The sequence below is a fragment of the Homalodisca vitripennis genome, chromosome X, assembly GCF_021130785.1.
Source record: "Homalodisca vitripennis isolate AUS2020 chromosome X, UT_GWSS_2.1, whole genome shotgun sequence".
NCBI lineage: Eukaryota > Metazoa > Arthropoda > Insecta > Hemiptera > Cicadellidae > Homalodisca > Homalodisca vitripennis.
This window is the reverse complement of record NC_060215.1, coordinates 114,365,404-114,374,410: the sequence shown is the minus strand read 5'-3', so window position 1 is coordinate 114,374,410 and position 9,007 is coordinate 114,365,404. Positions and strand designations below refer to the sequence as shown.

Below are 9,007 nucleotides of genomic sequence, written 5' to 3'. Positions count from 1 at the left end.
ACAAAGATCAAGGAAGTAGTCCAGTAGGGTTAAAAATACAGATGTTATTCGCAGTAGCACACATAAAACCGATGCGATATTTGTAAGTGGTGAAGAGAGCGGAAGCGGAGGAGACACGTGATAAATTAGTTGCAGCTACTAACGACACGGGTAACTCATCAAATGATAAACTCAAATAGAATATATCGCCAGTTAAATAAACGAAACGTCAAGTCAGGCAATAAATTACGAGCGGCGCATAGAGTTATTAGGCTCTAAACACGACATAAATCAGAATAAACGCACTCGAAGCGTCGTGAAGAAAAAGCTCGCTATCGCGAAAAAATAGATAACGCCGCGAGGAAGGTAGAGCTCGGCTGAAATCTCGGCGTTCCCCATTCAAGCGGGTCGTAAAAACCGCAAAACAAAGTGAACGATATACAAAATTGTGGGAGAAAGCGGCGAGACAAGGAGAGAAGCGAGATTCCAGCGAGAGAGAGAGAGAGAAGGGGGATAATTTATCCGAAGGCCACGCCCCTTTTTCATTGCGTCGCTTTTAATATCAAAACGCCCCTCCCTCCGACGCCATATCGGCGGCGTCTGCGTCGAGATGCGAGCTCGCTGCTCACTCGACGCCCGTGGACCCGGCGCTCCGCTCCGTTCCTCATCGCCTCGCGTCATTTTAGTAGCCACTCGGTTTTTTTGCTGTTAAAACGATCTTGATTTCCCGCAGGCCGATGACATGTCAATCGCCAGCTCACTCCAAGATGGCCGAGGCTTCAAGTCAGTTGCGGCCGCTCCGCCGAGGCGACAGGTAAGGCCCCGCTCCTCTCTCTCACCTTATATTGTTCTGTTCACTCTTTGTTAGGTACTATTGTTCTACCAAAACTGTTTGATTTAGCAAACGATTGCCTTATTCTATCATGTATTTCTACTTGTTTAACCACATCCGTAACAAAATTCTTTTCTTTGTATAAATCATATTTAATTATAGAACTTTTGAGTTGTTTCAGAATTAATAAGAACAAAATCATAATCGTATTTATTGTGTTTAGTACTATAGAAATTACTAATTAAACTTATAAGACCTTAACATTTTAGTAAATTTAAAACAGATTTTGCTGATTAATCTGATCTAAAAGATATCTTAGTATGTCTCTTTAACAAGTTTTAGACATCTCTTAAGAATGTTTATTCATGTCAAATCCTACATAAAACTAGCTATATTTTTTCTTGGTAGATGTGTTCTAGGTACATTACCACAAAATTTGTTTCAAACCTTAGTTAAGAGTTACGTAATCACTTATATACACGTTTTCAGGCTTAGTAATATCATTACAGCATGTGTTTAGTATTTTTATAGTAACTGCTCGGATATAAGAAGAAACCAGTAGTGGTTCGCTCATAGTAATTATAATTTTGTTAAGTCATATGATTAGGATGAAAAGTACAGATTATTTTTAAATGAGGCAAGTAATTTTGTTTGAAGGAATCCATACTAAGCCCTTCAAATTTATTGCTTAAAATTTTTCTTTAAATGAAGTCTTTAATTTCTGAGTATACATAGAGTCCCTTTTAAACGTTAGGAAGTGAATTTTTATTTGCAAAGAAGAAGTGTTTTCCACTGGCGTTTTCCAACACTATTGACTTTGTCTCGGGGAAAAATTAATACCGAGTTGTTTTTAAATCAGTACGTCGCTGTCGCCGCTTCCCGGCGCGCCACGGCCAGGCGGTCGGTGTGGGGGAGCCTTCCGCCCCTACCTGCTCTCTCGGGGTAACAATGGGGCGCGATGGCCGACTCATAAATTCAGCAGACACATCAAAAGCAACCCTCCCTCTCTCTCCCGAGCGTCATCAATAGCTGCTACCCCTCCATCGTCGTGGGTGAGGGGGAGGGGGTAGTATTGACCAACTTTAGTCCTACCCCTCCTCCTGCTGCCAGACTTAACTGGAATACTAATTAAAGGAAATTGATGAAACAGGATTACGGCTCTGCCCAAAAAGCACTCTGTCCTTGAATTACTTTGTTATCGTCAGATAATTCTAGCCTTACAGAAAATTAGGTGCAATTAAGTAATTTTAGGATATAATAACAACGTTTGTTATTATTATAATAGTTATGTTTATATTGATCGTGGAAAAAACAGCAAGGAAGTAGTATTTTCTAAACACGTAAATTTTTCATTTTAAAATCTTTTAATTCATTTTTCAAAATGTAATATTAATTACTTGGTTGGATCCCACTATATAATTCGGCAACTTATTTATTGTTTTACAAAGTTATATAATGAAATATTAAAATGGTTAGTGAATTAAAAAAAATTGTATTTTAATTATGGACTATTTATTATTTACATACAATAGTAAAAACAAAACGGTAGTACACCATTTGTTAACTTTGCACTACTGTTTTATTTTACTTTCAAGTTTCCACAAATCATTACAGACATATGCTAATATTACACATTTTCCCGTGTTCAAATATTCAGGCTATCTCAGTAGACCAGCATTCCAGCATAACGTGATTTTACCCATTTTAGTTTCGTTAAAATTAAAATTTTTGTAATCACTAAACCGTTTTGTGTACATAACTGTTTCAGTGTATATGAAACAGAGAAATCAAGAAAACTAGAAAGTTGATTAGTTACTGCCCCTTTCAAACAGTTGGAGCCGTGAAATGCTTTTAAAACATTCTAACAGTTACCCGTTCAAAGGGCTGATAAAGTGGTGTGTTTCAGGTTTTTCGAGGGAGGCCCTAACAAGCAACCCTTCTGTCGCCGTAAAGCTGTCAGCTGCCCTTGTTAGGAGAGGATTGCGCAGCCGGCTCTTTGTGGTTGGGCAACGTTGGGTCACCTGCCCTTCTCGGCCCTTGCCCTTCCACGAACTGGACACCTCGGACGGAAACCACCCCGAAGAATTCCACGGAGTACTGTTGCCTAACGTTCCACCACTTCAAAAAGACACGTTTTTTAACAATAGTAACTTGCAGTACTATTCATAAAATTATGTTCATACCTTTATTTGTTACAAAGGGAATGTATTAAGTTTGTGTTGATTAGTAACATCGTCATTAGATCGTACTGTAACAATACTTAACAATTAGTTACTGGGCAGTATTTACAAGATGAATTTTGTTTCAGATCTGTAATACTTAAGTAAGATTTTAGACTACAATTGTGTTATCTTGTCTATAAATCACCCGATAACTATCGATAGCGTTAACGGTTGATATGTTGCAATAATAGTAAAACATGTGTTGTTATCAGAAGTAATAATCGATAAGGCTATGACCCTGTGACTCAGGGATGGGTTGACATCAATTTCATGCAATTGACTCAGTTAATGACTTTGTCTACGACTTAGATAGTGGGAGCTCTGTCCATCGCGGTACTAAGTCAGTCGCTATATATCCGTCCGCGGCTACGAAGGCTCTCTCAATCGTAAACTTTGTTTTTAACTCTGACGCACTCTTATACAGTCCATGTCTTTATTGAGCTTTCTGTGACTCGCTGTGAAATGTGTGACTTTTAATAAATTTTTGTGACTTAACGATTACATAAACTCGATGTTTTGTTGACACCATGCCACGCTGTGAGTAGAGCTCGCTATACTGTACTTACAATAATTTTGTCCATGATGTAATCTTACTACACTTGTCTCTATTATAATAGCATATGTTATAACACGTATAGTAGATTAATAATTGTTATATTTTTAGTAAAAATATATTTGAAATTTACAGTTAGATAATTTCAAAATGCATTGTATTTCATATTTATTTTAGCTTACAAGCTTTTCAAATTGCTTTTTATAAATAATTGCCGTTTTAATAAAAATACTATACTGTACTAAAGGTTATGAACAATTGTAAAAATAATTCTTAGGGTTCTATACATATGTAAGTATTTTGACTCTATTACTAATACACTTGTGAAAATTAAATAGCCATAGATATTTATAAAGTGTAACTTATAAGCGCCTTTGCGTCTTGAACCAAGAGGATGATGAAGACGGCGGAGCTAAACTGAAGAACGGCAACGTAGTAAATTGTGGAACCCCCTGTACGTATACTGAATGTATCCTGAGTGTTACTGTCATCCGGTATACCTTCAGTATACGTAACAGGAGGACACACTGCATCTGGGAATCATCTGGAAACATTCTGGGAGTCTCTCCAGCACCCCGGATGCTCTGCGTTGGGTTTGGCTGTCTTCACCACTTCTGGAAACCCTTAGAGTATAATTGTATTGTAGTAAATGTTTAGTTATATTTTGAAAAGTTTAAAATAATAAACGAGTAACAGTTATTTTGTAACAGTTTAATAACACTAAATAGAATATAACCATCGGTTATTAATAATGTCCAATACTTAAAACTGATTTATCATTGCTGAGGTAAAATACATTTCATTTGGTTATTTGTGATCAGTGATTAATAAATTAACATATATTTGATACAATAAATATAAGATATATGTATCACTGTTAGTTCTCAATGCAATACCATGTAAATTTTGACATACGCCTTAGTATCAAATTAATAGTTTATTCAATCTCAAAATCATAAATTAATTGAAAAACAGATTTAAACATTGTTAAAATAATATAAAACTAAAATATATGAATCTTACAATATGTAATGTAGCTTAAATGTATAATAAATACAAAATTAATGAATATAAAACATACAATTGAATACACTTTATCTTACAATATAATAGAGTATATCAAAATTAATAGTAGGCCTACACAGTTCATATACAATGTAAAGTAAATATTCCGTTTATGATTACTATGTCTCTAGTTTATAACATACTATTAGGGTAATGCACTAATGCGCATGAAAATAATGACTGATTAAATATTTACTACAGTTTTACTCGGTCTTTGTAAAAACTTTTATAAGTTTGCTACTCGAAAAAGACCGTATCGTAGAACAGCAATTAATTGTTTAATTTAATTTTACATAAAGTACCAATACTAATAAATAAAACATAACAAGTTATATGGCAATTACAATGTAAATTGTACAATCGAAGTTTAATGGAGATATTTCACATATTATTGAGCATTTATATACGGTGAAATATTAATTTATAATTGGAAGAACTAATTATTAACTAAATACAAAGATGTTGAAAATCCTACTAAAATATTCAACAACGGATTAAGAGATGTAGTGGCATACTTTGTTAGACTTAAAGTACTAATATAACACAGCTGTTTACCACCAGTGTACGCCAAGCTCTCTCAAGACTGGGTGTCTATTAAATGGTTGTATTTTGTTTTATGAGCAATGAAAACATCGTAACTCCCTCGGCTGACCAAGTGTTTCAATGCCCCGGGCTTGCAGACCATCCATCGTCCCGAGATAGTCCCTTTATTGTTATAGACCCTCTTAAAATCACTCTCAATTTGTTAAAGCTACTTTATGTTAGCATATGTCATGTCCAGTTTTTCGAACGTTTCAATCCGAACAAGCTCTTCTGTGCAGTGACAAGGAAGTATGAATTTTTTATTTCACTAAACCATGTTATTCTTTATTGTTGATTGATTTATGTGAAATCTTTTTTATACGATTTGGACATAATTTTTTTACAGTGATAGTATTAGTTTATTTATGTTTTTAGTAATGTGTAATATATCTATACTACCTTGTTTACTTAATACTTACAATAATTATATCATGATTTAGTTTAAAATTAAAACTGGTGATTTTATATGTAGCTTGGTTAAAATATCAATAAATTTTTGTTTATTTTGGAAACATTACAATTTGTTTTTATATATACCTTTCTTATTAGTTACATAAACACTATCACATTTTTAAAACCGTAAGGTAATCATTTAATTCAAATTTCGTCACATTTTACTATTGAATAATTTTAACTTTATAAATTGAATTAGGATGACTTGTATATTTCATAATAACTCATGATGATAAATGCATATGCAGTTTATAAAAATGTGGAGAATTACTTGAAGGAAATGATTTAACATGAATTAAAGTAAAATTTTACACGAAGACGTTTCATTAAATAGTTTTGATTAGGATTTTTAATTTCAAATAATATTGATGTTTTAAGGGTTTTGAGTATTTTGTAAAAAATAGTAATGAAACATATCTTTATGAATACATTTGTACATTATTTTTCGTCAGTGTCAAAAAATAGAAACTTTTTCTTTTTGTGAATCACAAGGTGAGAGAATAGTCTCAGAGCAGTTATGAATAGGAATAATTAATACATTTAGAATAAGTATTAAAAAAATAGAGTGCAGAATCGCACAGAATTTGAAAAAGCTACCCACTGCTAGTGGGCAAAATGATAAAGTAACCAATGCATTTTACCTAATGTAAGTGACAAATAGATTTTGTTTTTTTTTCACAGGGTAAGAAAGCCTCATAAATATCATAAAGTACAAGCATCTCATAGGAGATTCTACAAAAACACGTGACTTGTTATCACGTGTTGAACAACTCTCTAAGGTAGATTAGTTTACTGAACTGTTTCTCGTATAAAAATAGATAGATACATAACGGATACGGTTCAAGACAATGAAAGAAGATGAGATTTTATGGTAACTAAACTGTTCTATCAACGTTGTGACAGCGAATAACTTTAAAGTTCTTATCAAAAGACGAGTTTATTCCCATAATTTTGTAATGTAAATATTCAATATAATGAAACAACTTAAAATGGAATGATTTATGTGATGGTTCATTTATACATTAATTTATTTTATTAGATAACTCATATAGTCGCGATTAAATGAATAATAGTTATGATTATATGCTCTTAATTTCCTAGCACAATTTATAAAATGGACGTAATACGCCGAATAAAAAAAAGAAAAGTATTAAAATTAGGGTTCCAGTATATTGTGACCGATGAGCTTGACAAAAATGTTCTGTATATACGAGAAAAAGTTATATATATGTAAAGAAAAGTTTATGCAATCTGTGATGACTCATTGTTATTTATTATTTATCTTATTGATATGATTTCACTTGATCATATTACGGAAAGTTAAGAGCTTGTATTGAATAATATGTATTCATACCATTATTATGGTATATAATGTAATGTGGTAGTTACATTTTATATGTCCTATTAGTAATGTACTTAGGCTCAAATAAAAATTACTGTTGATAATGTTTGCTGTTTAAACATTTAATAACATTTGAACAAAAATTTGTTAGATTGACTTTTCTGAAATAGCTGTAGGCTATTACTGGTTTTATATGTGTTTAGTTTAATTTTCCTAATACATAATTTTAAAATATGAATTAGTAGAAAATAAATTATTTGTAAGTGTTTGTACCATACATGTTTAGCATAAAAACGACACACACTAGTCAATAATAATGTATTTTGTCACTACGTGAACAATAAACGAGTATGTGTGGGAAATGGACACGTTCATATATATTTTATTATTTTTGTTCTCACCTTATTTCACATTTTATTTCGGGCAACCTTTCTATGAAATAAGAAAAAAAATTAAAAATATAATTATAAAATAAAAAATAGTAAATTCAGTATATCCAAATATTTATTGTTTTAGCAGTTACTTTTTAGTAAACATTCACTGAAATAATAGTTTTATTATTATAAGTTTAGATATGTTGCCTTGTTTTTACATAGGCTACATGGGATTTATAACACATTACACTGCGTTGTATTGTAACGATCCATATGTTTATTCGTATAGGCTAGAACATAATTGTACCAGTTGTTCAACAAGTACATAATAACATGCATATGCTTTCAGACACTGTAATTTGATCCTGAGCCGTCATGTACGCAGGATAAACAGTGTAACAGTATAGTAAAGTGGCTTTTACTTGATTGGAATTCGGAAAGAAGTGATGCCGTAATACACGTTGGGTGCATTAGAGACTTTATGCACAGGTGGATTGGTCAAAACCAGCATTAGCCTACTATGCTAGTACAACAAAACACGAGCACCATTTGTGTTATTGAACTCAATTACTGTTAATAAGGCTAATATTTAAATTTAAAAAATTGTTTGAGTAGACAATTCATTTTTTCCGATTGCTGTACGAATGTGTTCCTAAATTAAGTACAAAAAGTTTATTGGGCATAGCGGTAAGTGGCATTATTGATACTGCAAGCCAGACAGAACGGTCCGCCATTTTCCTAGCGGCGCTAAAACCACGATTTCACCTTAGAGAAAGTTGACTACCAGCCAATAGCAGTGGTTCCGCCCCAACTTCAACCCTTTCATTCCTTAAACTTTCTAATCCTAAATAAACTTTCCAATGATCCTCCAGCCCTTAGTTCCAGCAGACCACCACACACGCAATGTGGAGAGCTACGTTCAGGTAAGTGTGGTACGTTTAGGTCTTCTAAAACTGATCTAATGTAAAATATTTATTATTTTTAAAGTCTTCAGTACGCCCCCCAATTGCTGGGAAATAAAACTGCTCCTTGTGTAAAAAATGGTGTAATATGATGCTTTATGTAATACCTATTAAGTAATGGAATAGACGGTGTAAATTGTGTGATTCATGTTGAACAATTAATCCAAACTGTCCAAATTCAGAAAAACACTTAGTCATATACATAATTTCAAAAATAATAGACACTCATTTCCCAAATCACTATCCTTATTATATTATATATAGCGCTTATTATTGTTTAAAAATCTCATTTTACGGTACTCGATTATTAAATATAGTTTTATTATTTAACATCTATTTCTTTATTTAGTTGTTATAGGTAAAGCAGATAGTTCACAGACAATTATAAGAAATAGAATATTAAAACAGAGGTGATGCAAGTAAATAGTACGTTTTACCTGTATAACCTAATATAGTGAAGATTAGTTAACTTATTAAAGTACTAAACTGAAGAATCGTAATTGAAATTGAACTTTACATTTGGTTCAGCCAGAGTTAGTAAGTTTTATTTGCATAAAAAATTATCTAAGTTTAATTAGGTAAATTAAGTAATTAAAGTCAATTATGTTGTTTAAATCTTTTCACATCATATTTCACATGTATT

General features: G+C 32.4%; 1 long non-coding RNA gene across 1 annotated transcript; it reads left to right on the top strand.

Moving 5' to 3' along the window:
* Nucleotides 1–231: 231 nt before the first annotated feature.
* Nucleotides 232–7,414, top strand: LOC124369804. Its single transcript, XR_006923095.1, has 2 exons — nt 232–793; nt 2,718–7,414. It is a non-coding gene; the product is annotated as an uncharacterized LOC124369804 (long non-coding RNA).
* Nucleotides 7,415–9,007: the final 1,593 nt, after the last annotated feature.